The sequence below is a fragment of the Nyctibius grandis genome, chromosome 4 (assembly GCF_013368605.1).
Source record: "Nyctibius grandis isolate bNycGra1 chromosome 4, bNycGra1.pri, whole genome shotgun sequence".
Classification (NCBI taxonomy): Eukaryota; Metazoa; Chordata; class Aves; order Nyctibiiformes; family Nyctibiidae; genus Nyctibius; species Nyctibius grandis.
In genome coordinates, this window is record NC_090661.1 from 10,783,607 (window position 1) to 10,799,736 (window position 16,130).

Below are 16,130 nucleotides of genomic sequence, written 5' to 3' on the forward strand. Positions count from 1 at the left end.
AAGGCATAGAGCTACTTCTGTTGAAATAAATGTCAACATCACACTGACTTCAGAGAGAAAAGGATCAAGTAATTAAACTTTGTTTTGCATGGATTCCAATAGGCTTTGGATCAGGCCTCATTTTCCTAGCTAGGACTTGCAGCTTTGCTGCTTTGGATTCTGCTGACAAATGACTCTGTAAAACTAACCGACCAAGCTCAACAAAGCTGATAAGATTTCCTTCCTGCACGGCTGTGCTAACACCTTCTCTGAAAACGTACTCCGAGTTTGGTCATACTTGATTTCAGATTAAGACTTTGCAGAGCAAAGTGAAGCTTAAATGTCAGCTAAAGTGATAAAGAAATTTAAGTTAATTCAGTCTTTCAAGCCAAATGATTCCAGGCTGCGTACAACTGATAAATAGATTCTGCTTTGTTACGGTGCTGAAACATCTGCATGAGCCAATAACTGTCAGCTGCTTAAAGGACATCACATTGCAAAATAGTTGGCTAGGTTGCTTCAGATTATATCAAGAGAAAAATATAGTGATCTCTGATAGAGACATTGGGGAAATTTTGTGGGGAAAAAAAACCCAACAAAAACAACACAAAAGACTTGTGTATTTAGCACACACCTGCATTAAAATAGTTCCTAGAATGTGACTGTCGGTGAATAAAGGGAATCTTCCGTGTATACATGCTTAATACAAATTAGCCATTCTGTATGTGTTGTCAGCAAGAACCCGAGATTATTTCTTGTCTGTGGGAAACCTTCTGTCAGAGACAAAGATCACTTTCTAGATGCTTTGATGTTAGCATATTAAGTCTTAACAGAGACTTTATTTAATTAAATGTTATTTATGTTTTATGGGTGTTACTGAACAAAGTCTTCCCTGAGTGTCATTAATGGAAGAATGACAGACAGTTCGAACCAGTGAGGACCATCATGACAAGTCTGAGTGCAGAGATAGTCTCTGGTGATATTTTAGGGAAATTACTGTTCCTCAGACAGCTGAACACTCAGACATACTTGCTTAGCTCAAGGATGAAACCACAACACTTCTAATTGCCATGCTTCAAGTTTCACAGATTCTCATTCTTCATTTATAAGTTAGACACTTCTAGTTAGTCTGTGCTATTTGTTTCTTTAATGAATATCACTCCATATACATGAGCAAAGCCATGTTAGAAGTGCTAAATCTCTTTTTTCTCCTTCTCAGGGAAGAAGGTGCTTCCTTTGGCAATTCCGGAGTTTACTTTGGGAGATTCTAGTCACTGATCATTTACCATGCTGCATTATGCTGTATTAGACAAGAGACAACCTTGCTTCCCATGCTTAGCCAGGAAGGAATGGCTAGGAAGAAGATGGAGTCTTTTTTTAAAATTATCTAACACAAATGTTTCTAACTTGCTCTATGGAGACAATAGAAAACAATCAGCAACCACTGGGTAGCAGTTTTTTCTGTTATACATTATTGTCTGTCTTGACAGCATAAAATAAATAAATTATATGTACTTAAACTCCCCTTTGTTTAAAAACAAAGGTTGCTAAGAAACAAAAGTTACGCATGTTTAATGCCATTTACAATCATCATTTATATAAAAACATGAAACATAACCATGATGCACTTGGAGACTGTTACAGTGCAACTAAAATGCAAAGTCATGGTCTGGGCAAAGAAGAAGAAATGTACATTTTACTGTCATGTCATAATTAGGACTCTGGCCAATGTATAATTACAACTTCTAAAGTTCTTTTCCATGTTCTGGATTCTGTAGGAAATGTCAATTAATGTCACTGACATGTTTACTCTTATATTTACTCTTTCTTCAAGATAATGTTGATATGGATTTCCAAAGGATACTGTCAATAAGAGTGGAATAACTAAGGACCTATAGGTTCCACAGATATTGTGCATATTATGGTTATATATAGTTCAGCAAGAAAAGTGTTGATGCATATAAAAATTTGGTTTACCTGTAGGTTTGCATTTCAAGCCGATTAACATGTTAAAAATATTTGCATATGTAAACTTTGTTCAAAAATATTCAGTTGTTGTCATGGTTCAGGAGGTAAGTGGTTACGCTCAATGACTTATGCATATTGACATTTTTCACTACTACGTTTATTGGTAAGAAAGAAAATTTCATCCAGCCGTCTACCTTTCACTGGAGTCAATCCTATGCTCATTTAAACCAATAACCAACTTTTCCTCTGACCTCACTCAACTGCAAAAAGAAAAAAAAGACCAAGACATCTGTTAAAAGCAAGGATTCTGCAGCCCTCACCAGAGGCCAAATAGCAGTACAGCAACACAACTGCTAAAGCTGATAGTCATGGCATTGATAGGCTACCCTCAGTACAGACACAAAAGAGACTTTTTCCTAAACCTGGTGCTATAAAATTGTGAATTATAGGTCTCTAATCACTACCTTAACCTTAGGAAAATTATCCTCAAAAGATTGGACTTCTTTCTGGGTAAAAATTACAACCGTGTTTTCAAACTGCTACTCAGGAACATGTTCTTGAAAGTTTAATTGCTTTTTAACTACCCACTGCAACTTCAGGTTTTTCATTTTATATCCAGCTACAGCAGCACTGAAGATTTCTCTTTCTTATCTGATCACAGAAAAAAAGGCAGCTTATTCCTGTTTCCACCCTTTCATCCCTGGTTTCTTAAATGGCCTAAAGCCATTTACCTGTTTAACCTTACGTTATAATTACGTTGTTCAAGCTTAGTCAATTTCAGTTTTCCCAGTTAAACTGGCCCCCTTCCAGCATTGTCAGTTTTCCATAAACCTACAGGGAAGAGCTCAGCCTTATATAAAGCCTCGGCTCCCAGAGGAGCTCAGCATCGCCATACAGACACAGGCATGTGCTCAGACACCAGTGCTACTGAAATCCATCTGCCAAATTCAAAGTGGCTCAGGAGGACACAACCCTCTTCAACACCGCTTATGAGAGGGAAGACAAGTGCTATAGCCCAACCTGGCAAAGCAAAAGAAGTTTTACAGCAAGCATTTGACACACTGAGACCACATGTAGAATAAGGCCGTGGTCATTCTCCTCCCTGCCATAAGCTTTGGAGATTTCAAAGATGTTGCAGGTCATTCAGCCCCTACTGCTGCCTCCCCCCGAGACGGCAGGCTCTTTAGCACCACATTTCCTACCACCCCTTGGCTATTGGCTTAGCTCTTGACAGAGAGGTGCCACCTCATGAACTGCCACCAGCTCCCAGGGTAACACTAAGGCTTGTTGAACAGCCTCCTTTCTGTTCCTTGGGTTTTCTTACTTCATGTGATCTCACTGGATCACAGCACAAGCAATATTGTTCTTTACAACCTGTAAAATGTTTTTATGGACTCCATAATTTAGTATTTAAACATGTCACATTAGCAACTTTAAACAAACAAGCATAGCTTAAAGAGAGACTTTTTCAGAGATGCACCATCTGCCAATAGCTTTCCAGTCTCAGTGCCAGTATAAAAAAAAGGTTTTTTTAATTAAAAAAAAAAAAAAAGTCCTGTGTATCTGCAAATTTGTCAACAGGGCAGTTGGCATCCTTCCACCCTTCCTGCTCGTGCATACCCAGAGTTTGAAATAATCAGATTTCAGCTGGTGAAGGAGGAGGCTGAACACACAGAGCAAAACCACTTTGAACTCTCTGGAATGGTAACAGCAGCACTTGGGGAGAAAACAAAGCCTGGGCACAAGTGCATTTTCACAACAGCTGAAATAAAGACATCTAACAACTGCCACATTCCCAGAGGAAATCCTGTTGAGCAGAAACTTAGACCATCAACTTGTGTGACTGTTCCATGTTGTTCACAGGACCGGCATTTCTTCCAAGTGCCCTTCATAGGTTATTTAAGATTCATACATGAGATTGACCTTTGAAACTCAGCAGAGCTGAGAAGTCTTCTTTTGCCATTCAACCTTCCTGATTTGAAAGCACTTCTTTCTGCATGCGAAGTGCTTCTTTTAGATATATTGCATCCTTGTGATTTCTTAATGAGGAGCAATCATGCTGCTCTTTCAAGATACATGTCTGGCATCACCCATTCATCAATATACTGTTTAACAATGTATAAGCTAAAGACTAAAAGGTATTTTCAGTATGAAAAAAAGTCAATTTGAAATAAGTTCACAGGATTCAAATTGTTTCTCTATTTACAGTAGTGTAATACATGGATATCTTATTAAATTTCAATAAAATACAGCCGCTATGTAACAGACTGTTTTGGAGAATGGTTTACTGTCAAACTTTACAGATTAAACTTCCTTATCAAAAAAAAAAAAGTTCTACATTTCAAGCAGACTTCTGTCTTTAATTAGTTGAATTAAATGGCTGGTTTTCTTCATGAGCCCTGCCACTTCTCTTATCATTTACTCCAGGCAGTGATAGAGCAGGATTTGTTTTTTTTAGTGTACAGTAGCAGGATTTTTATCCAACACGTACATTTCACTATGCACTCATGGAGAGAAAGCTTATATGTACTTTTTTATTTCACAGTATACCCAGATTTTGGAAACTTGCCCACTCTTGCCTTCTGTTTTGCTTAAAACATTGGTCTACAAAGCATCAATAAGCATCTTAAACTAAACTAATGCCTGTATGTCATTATTTATAAATGTGTAGGTGCTTGCTTGGAGGCAAAAGAACCCATAATACTGCTACCATTTACTGCTATTTATATTTAGCTTTTTCTTTTTTAGTGAGGGTTTTCCTGCAGCATTTTTTTTTTTGTTTCAGGTTTTACTTTGTCCTGCCCTTGGTACTGTACATAGTACCATTTTCACCCTAGCAGCTCTGTACGCCGGCCAAAGAAGGTCAGCTGAGAACAAGGGGTTGGAGCATCTCCCAGGGCCTGGCTGGGCTCTATTACTAGCACTTCGATGGACAAATATGCAGTTGAATTAAGTAAGTCAGAGGAAAGAGTCCCACTGGCTTTGGTTAGCTTTGTATCCAGCTATAAACTAGGAAAGTTTGATTTTAGTTCCATTACTTGTCCACAATATATTTTTTCCTGTGTTAACAACATAGCTCCTCTTTAAACAATGACAGAGCTGCTCTTTTCAGTCAAATGGTCAGTTTGTCAGCAAGTTACATTCTAGTATGACCAGATAGGGATCCTAAGATTGCAGCTAATTGGAGAAAGGAAAAAAAAGATGCCCTTTCTGGTTTTGTGGACAAAGTCCTTGACTTCAAGGGAATTGTACATTATCCTATTAGGCTTTGTATTCAGCGTGTGGTAAAATACCGTTCTGAAACGTGGGAGCAGCTGTTATCCTACCTTTCCAGAAAAAAAAAATGAAGAAAAATCATAGTCCTAGGAAGACCTAGGGAAATGATAGGAAAACTTGTCTTAGGCGACTCACTAATTTAATAATGGCAGAAGCAGTATTAACGCAGGAATTCTGAGTCCCATTCTTTTCTCCCTCCATATGTATGACATGTGACACATACATACTGTATCACAGAAGAAAGCACATAGGAAGTGCACAGTAAATCAAGATTTTGACAGTTTAACAAGGGTAAGTTTAAAGAAATATGTATTCTTGGAATCAAAAGCATAGGCCCCGAAAACAAGAGGGCAGCTATCAAGGCAGGTTTTTTCTAAGTTTAAAAGTGATTACTGTCCCTACACATGCATATGAGTAAGATAAAGATGTAAAAAAAGAGTATTAAGTAATTAAAGGTTTTTTTAAAAAGAAATAAAATTTTCCATTAAAAAATACTGGTCTTGTACAACAGACAACATCTATGCAGTCATGTATCAATAGAATCTGCTTTCTGAGTAATGATTTTCTCTCAGAACATTTTCTATTTATAAACCCCCTTAAGCCTTTTGCGGTATATTTACTGTTCAGACATACCACTTAATCACCAGAAAATGACTCAGCCAATCGGTCCAGGCACTTCCCAAACACAGCATTCAAAACGAGGGAGAAACTTATGAACATGCTCAAAACTTGACTGATTAGTCAAAACACTTTAAACTTATTCTTTTTTTCTACATAAGGAATATGTTAGAAATTGTTCACCTTGTCATTGGAAGCACTTAGGCACCTGTTCAGCAAGAATAAGAATATATTGCTCATTCATTCACTCTGAAATACTTTCTATTTCTGTAATTACTCTACCACAATATCATATTTCAAAAGCAAACAAACAGGCTTATGACTGAGATTTGAAACATGGATAACTCTCCTGCTGCTCTTCTTTGGTCTGGGGTGGGCATTATTATGAAAAAATGCTTGATCTTTTTATCTTGCATAAGAAACTGTCTTGGAAACATAAAGACGTAACTGGCTAAAAGTGTAATTTTTAACTTACTTCTTATTTACTAACTCACTGCTAATTTTTCAGCTCTAGAATATCAGAGATCTTGTTACATTTTCTATGCACAAAAAAGAATGCTGTTTAAATAGTCATCCATAAACATCATCCAGCATATTCATCTGAAAAAAAATTAGAGATGGAACTGGAATACAGAGCACAAGCAATCTCAATTCTCCTTTCAAGAGCAGAAGCATTTTCAAAAACTAAGAATGGAGTTTCATCCTAAAACATTAACTGGTGCATAACTACTATCTGCATCATTCATCATGGAAACAACCACAGAATTTCATCCACAGTAAAAGAGAAGTAGAAGCATTTCCTTTTGTCCAGATGTAAAGCATCAAATTTCAGGCATTTCGACCATTTAGCTTAAAGACAGCCCAACGTGCATGCACTGTCCTAACCTGTATACACTAACAAAACCTCAAAATATTCCTGACCCTTTGGAATATCCCAAGGGACACAATCTGCAAATAAATCTCCAATCTGTAGCACCTTAGAAATAGCACCGTAGCAATAATAGTATTTTGCATTACAAAGGACAGGTTTTTATTTGGAGGACTCTTGAGTCTTACCCTGTTTTGCAGCTGTGGATGTTGTGGCTTAAGGAAAGAAATGCTCACAGCGCAAGCCAACGGCCAGGCTGAGAACAGAATTGACATATTTTTACACCTAGTCACAGCTTTCACCCTCATAGTCTATCCACCATAGTGTATATCTCCATTATTTTCAATTGCAGATAGGGAGAAGGAAGCTATGGAGATTACATCCAAGTCACAACATTTATTCAAAATCTTTCTTTTAGATAACAGCTTATTTTCTGTTATTGTTTCAGGTACTTCCCAAATCTGAGGCAGGAAGGAATAATCACTTACAGTTTATGAAACCTTGGTCTATTAAGCAGAAGAATATCTATGATCCACAGCAAGAAAATTATCCTCATTTGACATTTATTTATTTTTTTTTTTTTTTTTCAGAGAGAATAACCCGTCTTTCTCTAATCCCAGTGGTTTCTTTCAAGCAGACTTTTAAAACAGGTTGGAAGTGACAGAGGAATATGTGAAATATCTACATACAAGAGAGGGCTTTTGAAATGAAACCCATTTCATATTAACTAAGCTAACTTCATATTAAGAGTCTTAATATGCCATTTATGGGTGTATGTATGGCTTGGTAATATATGCCCCCATCCTGAACTGACCTGATTCCATGCCAAAAGGGGTCGGAAAAAATAAGAATGCCGTATCGTCTGACAGACAATGTCATTCTGATAAATGTCCGAGGTCACATTCCAATGCTATCATTGCTGGCCTTTCATCTGCAGAAGCTGTTCTCTCACTTTCACAGCCAGCAGTACAGCAAAGTGGCTCAAAAGCAGCTGAAAAACATACAAGGATAACTACCATAGAAACATCAGGGGAAAAATCAAAATACTAGAATGTGTTCAGCTACAAATGCAGCTTCAAATGCATTAACATCTATTTCTACTCCAAGTTTTGTTCAAAGTATCTACCTTTCTACATCACTACAGGCTTACTGTGGGTTCAGTATGGAAAACTGACAGAAGGTATGAACAATGAACTAGTGCTTACAAAAGCTTTGTATATCTCAGTATCTGCAAAATGCCATGACTTCTCCCATCTCTGAACGGCATTTCAGGTTCCGCATTTCTCTGCCTCTGATATCAAGTGATATTATTTTGGTAATAATGAAGCTGCTTGTCAACACTGAAAAATCTAGACATGCTTTGCTAAGTCTTTGCTGTTAATCAGGAAAAAAATTAAGGTTCTTAGGTAAGATATGCCTACCTTCCCTCTTTTTTTCTGAGCCAAAGTTCTTTCAACTGGTCCTGTAAGGGACAAGGTAACCTCAACTTCTCCTGAAAAATAAACATTTGTATAGCTCTACATTATGCATATATTTACTGGGAGAGGAAAGAGAGATGGGTCTGCAATGTCATCACAAGTTTTTCTGCTGACCCAGGGAAAGTACATGTGACCCTCGCCCTATAGCTGCAAGAAGCTTTGATTTAAAAATTTGTTTTAAAATAGATTTGGACAACTGCCTAAGACTGAATGCCTGTGGCTGTGTTCTGCAACAGAGGGGAAAAAGGGAGAGAAGAAAGAAAGAAGAGGGAAAGAGGGAGGAAACTGGATTAAAAAGAAAACTCCCCATGTAAACATAGGTGAAATAATTAAACAGAAACCTTGGCAAACTCCATCTCCTTTAAAGTTATTAGCAAATAAGATTTGAAAATACATGCAAGTCAGCCATAGTATAATTAAACTGTTGAACAGTGTACCTTTTATTTAATAAAAATTCATTATGCAAATGCAGATTTTAGATTAGATGGAGTGAAATGAGATGTATACAGTACGGAACAAAAAGTAAACTTATACCAGGCACCAGCATTACTTCCAAGGCCCCTGTTAGTACTGTGTTCTTAGACACTATACTGTGTTCACCCTCTTCTGTGGAGGGTAACTTGCTCAGTTTCTCTTTTCCACCTTCCCTCCCTACTCTGATATGGTAAGTTCAGACGTGGATGCAGAGAGCAAACCAGCTAGAGTTCAGCTTGGTCACATCCCATCCATAGGTAATTCAGTGTACCTTTCCAGGGAGATCACAAAAGCAAACTTCGTCAAGACAAGCGAAATTAAGAAACACAACAAACTGCTATTGGTATCTATCCTGTCAGATAGAACAATAAAACCGACCACTCACCAAGGAGTAATATTTGGTTGTTGGAGTTGGCCTTTGGTTAAGAAATGCTCAAGAAGCAAGAATCTGTCAATTATATCAGGAATAGTTCCGAAAGAAGCACCAACACCACATACCCAAAGGCTCTTACTTAGCTAGTAAATTGGGAAACTTGTGACCACAGGCTGCTGATTTACTCAGGAGGGAGAGAAGACTTCCCAAAGTGACACGTCAGATTAAAGCTTCTTCCTTAACTTGGCCCTGAAAATGTCTCGCTATCTCCAGGGGGAACTGTGTCTCCTAACGTGAAGGGATGCAGCATGAGCACATTTTTGCACATACAAAAAGTTCACAAGACTAACACCCATTTAGCCACCCCACTTCCACTGACTTCAGTGGTGCAGAATCAGATTTGCATCTGGGTGATAAAAAATAACTTAATTTCTTACAACAAATTGTAACTATATTCTTCAATGCTCTTTCAGGAAGTGCTCACATATGACAAAAAGGTAAGGCTGTAGATAGCATAGGATAAGTGATTTCTAAACTCAGGTATGTCCTGTTGGCTAGGAGTTACTACTCCCTCAGATGCAGCACCTCATCTGACAATAATGCCATGGTCATGCAAAGTAAATGGATAATCTTAAGTCATACTTTTTACTGAAACTGAACATTAAAGCACTCAAAATATTGGCTTATTTTAAAACCATTCACTACTTTCACTGGCTGTGTTAACTTCTGTGTGAATTGTTGTATGTGTACATGGAAATAGAAAATAACAGGAACGGAGCCATGTCTTCTGCTGTTTCAAAACATGTTGAATATACCCTTGATAGCAGAGGTTACTAATAATTAGAAGGAAAATAGGATTTAAAGGAAGATATATACATAGATTAAGACCTGAGGAACTTTATCATCATTTAACTTGACTTCCTATCTAACACAGGCTGTTCATTTTCAACCATATACTTTCTGCTTGCATTATAGTATCTATTTTAGAAATATTTCAGTCTTTATTAAAAAGGCTCAAATATGAAAGAAGCTTCTGCATACCAAAGAAGATTGCACCAAGAACTAGCTTGCCTCAGAATAACAAAACTGCTGCTGCAGGTTATTTGTGGCTTGAATGTATCTAGTTTCTGCTTCCAAATTTAGGGTGTTTCTTCTGCTTGATTATAGAACTGACAGTCACCTTTCCTTTACTTGTGGGCTGTAATAAATGCTAACTCTTGGAATAAACAAACAAATTAGCCTTTGTTAGACTCTTTCTCCACATAAGCACTGGTTGTTAATATTCAAACACATATTATTCAAGTGATCATGCCTTATCAAATTATTCAGGTCAGGTTTTATAAGTGACTTGGAGCCACCAGCATTTTCCGTGTTGACTCTGGTAAAAACATGGCATTTCACCAGAGCAAAAACAAATTCTTGGGAGTAACAGAAATAATTCAAGCTAACTAGTCTTCTCTTATAACCATGTTTTCAGCCTATCATTTAACTAGCTATTTAATATTGCATTTCTCTCTCTTTTTTTTTTTTTAATCAGAATGTCCAATGTCCTTAGGATGATTGAATCATATATTAGATCAACATAGGTATGTTTATTAGCCACACTTACAAATGCACATGAGCACTGTCAAGCTCTATCACCCATAAAACTATGTCAACTGGTATTAGTTATATTACCATCAATTATTTGTTTTCTTATTGCAACCCATCTCAGATTTTGCCTGATTTTGCCTCTAGCAGTCTTAGAGTAATTACTCTGAAGTTCATGACCCATACCTTTTCCCAGTTTAAATGTTGCTATATTATCTATTTTTAGTCCATTATATCCTACAATTTGGTAAAAATGCTACTTGATCAAAAAATTGTTTAACCATCCCAGCTACATCCTGTGAATTGCTGGACTACAATCAAAGCTGTAAACATATCTTTGTATATACAACAAATTAAAAGTAGGAATCAAGAGGGACACGTCATCACACAATGCGAAGAATCAATAATAGAATAATGTGACTTGAAAGTTTAAAGAGATTATAAAGTTCTGCTCTCAATATATTGACTGTAAAAAAAACTTTTAATAGCAGTGTCTGGGCAGGAAGTTTGGCAGGAATCACAGTAATCCAGTCCGCAATAAATGAAGGTGTAGGCAAGTTTCAAAACATCTCTGATGGTGACGGGGTCAAAGCCTAGTGCTCTTCTACAAATGGTAAAAAGAAAATGTTCAAATGCTTGAAATACTGTTCTCGAATTGAAGATTCAAAAATAACATCAACAGCCTGAATCCGAAAGGATATAGTAGCTGAAAAGTAATTCCATATAAAGAAAAAAATAAAATCAGTAAATTCAGGAAGTGGTTATATTTAGTGCCTTAGATCTTAGTGCCTAAGGTCTAAAGCCTTAGTGCCAACTTTTTTTCCAGTAATGGGTTGTTGCCAAACCTCCTCCTTCTAAACATAAATAATGTCAAACAGGCAGCTTCTTGGTCATGAGAAACAAGCACAAAGATGGCCAAGACTTAGCAGAAAAAGATAGTGAAAGGCTGCACTGGGTCATACATAGTAGCCATGTAAGGGATCAGAACCTGATACTGTGGATTTCTATGGCAGAGTAAGATCAATCAGAAGAAAAAAGCATTCACAGAGCTGACACCCTTGACTCTCGGATAGTAAGGCCAGGTTTATACTGGCCCTAAGCCCATTCACCCTAGAACAAACAAACACGACCCTAAAACAAAATCAGGGCAAAATCAGAACACAAAGCATGATAAATAACGTTTGACTTTTCAAAGTCCCATCAATATTTTGTCTTTTATGAAAAATTTAAATCTTCCGGTAACTTGCAGTTAATATTCTGAAAGCTTTTTCTGAGTTAAGCTGTGTTCTTGTCCCATTCACAGATTTTGTTTCTATACTTTCTCTATACAGAGTGATTGAGTGGATCAGAAGTCACTACCGTTACTCACATGGGAGATCACTATTCATCTGGGTATTATTCTTGTCCCAAACACTGCTGACCAATATGCCAGAATTGGTAATGCATATTGAACTAATCCAGCTTGTGAAGAAAGCCATTTGTAAAATAAACAAATCAACCAGCTGTGATTACATGCATGACATGACAGAATTTTTTCTCTATGAAGCAACAGATCAGACCTGTGTCAGCTGGAGATCCTAAATTTAAACCAAGCAGCATCAGGTTTCAGATTTGCACCAAAACCACCTATATCTCAATATTTATTAGGACTTTTGCATCTGTAGATGCATTAGAAAGGAAGAAAGATGCTTACAGAGAGCAGATGTGCTGAATTTAATCCCAGTTCCTGTATGGGTAAACTTGGCTTCTTCTCTCATCTTCAACAGGATGTAAAAGTATTTAGAAATGTTTCTTCTGTGTGAGGAAGACCTTACTCATGTGATTACTGGGTTAAGAGGTACAGATTAATGATTGTAAAGTGCTTTGAAATCCTGAGATGAAAGGTATTATGCAAGAATGATGATTTTATACCATTTAATATCAGTTCGTTCATGCTGATGTCATGTAATGAGAAAGGAAGTACTCTTAAGCTAGACACTCAGATCTGGCAGGGGAACTTGTATTCTGGCTGCAACAAATTTTCCATGTCCGTGCGGCATAACTACATCACAGACCCTCACCTTTGCCACAAAACAGAAGCGATAATACTTTTTCCCCACCACCACTCCGTAGTGTTCTTAAACAAAACTAATGTATGTTTTTGACGCGTGCAAAGCTGCTTGGATGGAATGGCCATGTAACACATGATAACAGGAGTATCATCGTATCAAACAAGACAACATAATTTCTGTAGTCCTGAGATAAATTGCAAACCATGTGTGGAAAAAGTAATACCTTTTTTTTTTGTACATAAAGTCTTCCAGTCTAGCACGTTGCCTGCTTTTACTGGGCCTCCGGCCTTTCTGGTTCATTAGCAGATTTCTCACACGCAGAAAAAGGACTCACCACAAAAATTGTGTTTTTTTGCCTAGTCTTCAGCCACCTGGTTCGCATTTCACACAGAATCACAGAATCACAGAATGTTAGGGATTGGAAGGGACCTCGAAAGATCATCTAGTCCAATCCCCCTGCCGGGGCAGGATTGCCTAGACCATATCACACAGGAACGCGTCCAGGCGGGTTTTGAATGTCTCCAGAGAAGGAGACTCCACAACCTCTCTGGGCAGCCTGTTCCAGTGTTCAGTCACCCTTACAGTAAAGAAGTTTTTCCTCAAATTTAAGTGGAACCTCCTGTGTTCCAGCTTGCACCCATTGCCCCTTGTCCTGTCAAGGGATGTCACTGAGAAGAGCCTGGCTCCATCCTCTTGACACTTGCCCTTTACATATTTATAAACATTAATGAGGTCACCCCTCAGTCTCCTCTTCTCTAAGCTAAAGAGACCCAGCTCCCTCAGCCTCTCCTCATAAGGGAGATGTTCCACTCCCTTAATCATCTTCGTGGCTCTGCGCTGGACTCTCTCTAGCAGTTCCCTGTCCTTCTTGAACTGAGGGGCCCAGAACTGGACACAATATTCCAGATGCGGCCTCATCAGGGCAGAGTAGAGGGGGAGGAGAACCTCTCTCGACCTGCTGACCACACCCCTTCTAATACACCCCAGGATGCCATTGGCCTTCTTGGCCACAAGGGCACACTGCTGGCTCATGGTCATCCTGTTGTCCACTAGGACCCCCAGGTCCCTTTCCCCTACGCTGCTCTCCAACAGCTCTGTCCCCAACTTGTACTGGTACATGGGGTTGTTCTTGCCCAGATGCAGGACTCTACACTTGCCCTTGTTATATTTCATTAAATTTCTCCCCGCCCAACTCTCCAGCCTGTCCAGGTCTCTCTGAATGGCTGCCCAGCCTTCCGGCATCTCAGCCACTCCTCCCAGTTTTGTGTCATCAGCGAACTTGCTGACAGCGCACTCTAATCCCTCATCCAAGTCATTAATGAATATATTGAATAGAACTGGTCCCAGAACCGACCCTTGCGGAACTCCGCTAGACACAGACCTCCAACTGGACTCTGTCCCGCTGACCACTACTCTCTGGCTTCTTTCCTTCAGCCAGTTCACAATCCACCTCACTACCCGATCATCCAGACCACACTTCCTCAGTTTAGCTGCGAGGATGCTGTGGGAGACCGTGTCAAACGCTTTACTGAAATCGAGATAGACCACATCCACAGCTTTACCATCATCTATCCACCGGGAAACATCCTCATAAAAGGCTATCAAGTTGGTTGAGCAAGACTTCCCGTTGGTGAAGCCATGTTGACTGCCCCTAATGATCCCCCTATCCTTGATGTGCCTAGAGACAGCACCAAGAACAAGTTGCTCCATCACCTTTCCGGGGATGGAGGTGAGGCTGACCGGTCTATAGTTACCCAGGTCCTCCTTCTTGCCCTTTTTGAAGACTGGAGTGACATTCGCTTTCCTCCAGTCCTCAGGCACCTCTCCTGTTGCCCACGACTTAGCAAAGATGATGGAGAGTGGCCTAGCAATGACTTCCGCCAGCTCCCTCAGCACCCGCGGATGCATCCCATCAGGGCCCATGGATTTATGGACATCCAGGTTGCTTAATTGGTCCCTGACCCAGCCCTCATCAACCAAGACAGATTCCTCCTCTATCCTGACTTCTTCTGAGGCCGCAGGGGTCCAGGGCTCCTCAGGACAGCTTCCAACAGTATAGACAGAGGCAAAGAAGGCATTCAGTAACTCCGCCTTCTTTTTATCCTCTGTCTCCAGGGCCCCCACCTCATTCATCAGTGGGCCTACATTGCCTCTAGTGTTGGCTTTACCTGCAATGTATTTGAAGAAGCCCTTTCTGTTGTCCTTGACCTCTCTTGCAAGGTTTAATTCCAAGGAGGCCTTAGCTTTCCTAGTTGCCTCCCTACATCCTCTGACAACAGACTTATATTCCTCCCAAGTGGCCAGCCCCTCCTTCCACGATCTGTACACCTTCTTCTTCCACTTGAGTTTGCCCAGCAGTTCCCTGTTCAACCATGCAGGTCTCCTGGTACCCTTCCTTGACTTCCTACCTGTTGGGATGCTCTGATCTTGAGCTCGGAAGAAGCAGTCCTTGAACGCTAACCAATTCAATTTCAGCAACGCTCCGCAGACATTCAGGGCACCTCTCTCCCATTGTAGGTCATCCTGTATCTCCTGCCAGCTGGTGAAAGAAAAAGTACCAAATCTCTCCATGTATCATTTCCCCAGTCCTGCTTGCTACACCTGTGAAATAAAGGGAAGTTCCTCCTGACACAGGGAAGGCAGAGAAGTAAAATCAAAGGATACAAATGGAGGGAGGAAAAGATAAGACCTCGGAATATTTCTATACCAGCAGTGGGAAAAGGGTTCTAATATTTTCTTCCTTTATTATTTACAAAAGCCTAATATATACAAGCTGCTGAAGAGTTATGAGGTGTAGTTCTACTTCTGCAATGCTACCCTCTCTAAAGAAAGGCCTGGTCTCCTGGAGACCTCTGGGCATGGCAGAGTCACTAGGACAGGGCCATGGCAGCCAGCCTAGAGCCTCCACATCGCTGCAGCAGGTAACCCGCTCATCTCAGACAGACACGAGCAAAAACTTTACGTTTCTCCATGACACAGCCTCACACATTAGATAAGTACATACATCGCTCTGTGTATAGCTACATAGAGGAAATATTTACACTGCTAAGCATTTGGATTATGAAAGCATAAATACAGTGAAGGCTACTGGAGCCACTGTAAACCATCAGAGTTATGCTAGCCTAACTATGGTGAGATACACTATATAATGTGCACTGTTATATCACATGCTTTCAATGTGTCAATACTAGAATACTGAACTGTGCTTTTAGGAAAACTGTATCTTCAGTAAACACTGGCAGCCTCTTAATCCCTTTAGTATGGCTCTGATATACTGATCAGCAAAATCTAGGGCAGGCCTCTGAAGCAGTTGGATCAGGCTCTAATACTCCTTTAGATCATGCTCCTGCAAAGATTTAACATTTACAAATAACTTTATTATGTGAGTGGCTAAATGGGATGTTGGAGGATCAGGGTCAGAACTGGAACACTGAGCAAATTCCAGCTTTGGTTAT

General features: G+C 39.5%; 1 protein-coding gene across 1 annotated transcript in view; it reads right to left on the reverse strand.

Annotated features, from left to right (window-relative positions):
• The window catches only part of MICAL2 (microtubule associated monooxygenase, calponin and LIM domain containing 2), a 152,623-nt gene extending 144,382 nt beyond the window's left edge, over positions 1–8,241 (reverse strand). Inside the window, 1 exon segment of the mRNA XM_068398565.1 lies at positions 8,131–8,241. The gene's annotated coding sequence lies outside the window, so the exon portion shown is untranslated.
• Between the last annotated feature and the right edge of the window lie 7,889 nt (positions 8,242–16,130).